This window comes from Nanorana parkeri, unplaced genomic scaffold (assembly GCF_000935625.1).
Source record: "Nanorana parkeri isolate BGI_ZX_2015 unplaced genomic scaffold, ASM93562v1 scaffold1205, whole genome shotgun sequence".
Taxonomy (NCBI): Eukaryota; Metazoa; Chordata; class Amphibia; order Anura; family Dicroglossidae; genus Nanorana; species Nanorana parkeri.
In genome coordinates, this window is record NW_017307473.1 from 166,788 (window position 1) to 169,349 (window position 2,562).

Genomic DNA, 2,562 nt, shown 5'->3' on the forward strand with positions numbered 1-2,562 from the left:
AAAATGAGATTACATGCAATCAATAAAACAAGGATTGTACATAGAACAATATCGTACCTCTGAAAAGTACAAGCATGCATATGTACTCAGTACTTGGTTTGGGCCCCTTTTGCAGCAATTACTGCAATTACTTTTGCACGATATTCTAATTATTCGAGTTTCACCTGTATGCTGGAAGGTGTTGGAATGTAAGGTTATGACGACTGTTTCTCATACCTGCTTTTATTCATTTAATTCTGTATTATTGGGACTGAAGCCATAAAATTAATGTATATATGGATTTTTTAAAATGACACTGCGTTAAGGCCTAGATACCATGGGCATGTTTCCCTTTAGCTTATATGCGCTAGTCTAAAGAGCTTCACATTCAGGAAAAAAACAGAATTTTGACTTTTCAGACGTGTGATAAATGAGTGATGAACTTTGCTCAATGCTTGTTTATTTCTGCAGACAAAGCTTCTCTGCTATGTAGACTAGCGTTTGCAAGCTAAGATGAAAATATGCTTGTGTGTACTGGACCACAGAGAGCCAAAGTACAACTGCAGAGCTTTGCAAAATACTGGAGTATATACTATAGTTTATTGTAGTCACGGATATTAATATAATTATCTGCAACAAACAACCAGCTCAGCAGGAAGTGTATTTGAATATAAATTGTAAATATATAACACAGGCGGATCTGTTGCAGTAACAAAGGGGTGGGTCTAAACTGTGGCAACATTCACAGTACTCACAAACTGACTCTGATTTTTAGGGATAGTCTCAGGCTGTATAGATTTGCACATTTCTACGAACAGTCTGAAGACTGAAACATTTTTCTTTGTAAATATTTGGCCTTGGGATGTCCTTAGTTTTAATGCTAACCAACTGTTTCATACTTTTGCTCCCTTTTTACTTTTTAAATTCACATAATATTTTTTCTATGTTAATATCTATAACAATGCATTTAACACACACTCATTGTTTTATTCCACTTCAATAATAAGTTGTATCCTTCAAGACAGTAGTTTAAATGGTGCAATTAAATGTGTAACTTCAACAGCAAAATGTCAAAACAATTATTTGGAAATGTTTGCAGCTATGTTAGCAGTTATCTAAAGGGTTGGAGGTAAATGGATGTCTGTCACAAGATGTATAGATACTACTGTATATGCAGTTATGCACAATTGTTTTCAAACATTTAATAGAAATGGTGATTTTTCTGACTTTATTTTGTCTGTTAAAAAGGTTTCATGACACATAAATTGCCATTGAGAACACAGAAGTGAGAGCTACACAGTCTATTGTTAGATGTTTTGCCTAGAGCATCTGTGCTCTTATTTTTTACTTTAAACAATAAGATGCAGGATATATTAGTTTGGATTAGAGTATTTGTGTGATCTACTGTAAATAAATGACCACATAAAAGCATGGAGAATTACATGTTTGTATTTGTTCCTGTCATTCAGCTTGCCTCTCTTTTTAAACATTGAAACAAGGACGTAAACCTATGTACAAAGAGCTGCAACAACAGCATTTAGCCAGTATAGGGGGTTTAAATATTGTGTGTCAATTAACCATTATTTTGTTTGACCTTAAATCATTTATGATATTATAAGGCCACCTAGAGCATGACAGGAAAATTGCAACATTGTATTGAACTACCTAGATAGTGTGTGTCTCTTTTTATAGGTGTTACTTAAAGCTTTTAAAAGCCCAATAGTGAAACAATTCAGAAGAATTAGGAAAAAGACCATCGCTATGCCTAGAGGAAGACCAATTCACTGTTTCTTGCCTGCTTTAAGCCCAGAGTCCTGTCCACTGAATTATTAGTCTTTTTTTTTAAATTGCATATGCACTATTATTATACAGTATGGTCAATCTCTAGGTCGGGTTTTTTTTTTTATTGTAACAGAAAATGTATGTTTAGTAAAGATATTTTAATCTCAAATGCTTGTCTTTTTAGAATTACTGCAAACCCTTAATTTAAACAATGGTAACTAAGCATCACACATTATTTTAGCAGACAAAAAAAATAATAAAACGTTGATATTAGTAATTCGATTACACGGCAAGCACTGTACTGGAATTTCCTAATTGTTTCCCTACATTCAGCATTTTTTTACACTCACTCTGCTCACTAAGCTCTAGATAAAAATTCAGACTGTGGATCGTAACTGGATCCAAACATCACATCCATATTGTGCAGTTCTATATAGCATGGGTATTGCTTACTGGTATTCATGTGGCAACAAGGTGCTCTTGTTCAGAACTGCATAAAGCACTTTGAAAATATTGACCCCCCCAAACTTTTTTATATTAGAGGATAATCTACAGGCTCTCTCTTATCAGATTCATTAATAATGGTTTGTATAAGGTATGATATATTTTGTGTATTTTGAAAAAGAAAAATGTTTTGTTTCTATAGGTAATAATAAATGGGATTTTTTTCTACACCTACTGTATAAAGTCATTGTTTATCTCAGGCCATCCAGTATATATCTCTTTCTTGTGGGGCATTGATTAAGCTATTCTGTGATTTATTGAGGGTAGTCCATTTCTTTGGACTGATCTGCCCTAATA

At 33.5% G+C, this 2,562-nt stretch overlaps 1 protein-coding gene across 1 annotated transcript in view; it reads right to left on the minus strand.

The window, feature by feature from the left end:
- ADCY1 (adenylate cyclase 1) overlaps positions 1-2,562 on the minus strand; it is a 329,625-nt gene that overhangs the window by 87,016 nt on the left and 240,047 nt on the right. The gene's annotated exons all lie outside the window — the stretch shown is intronic.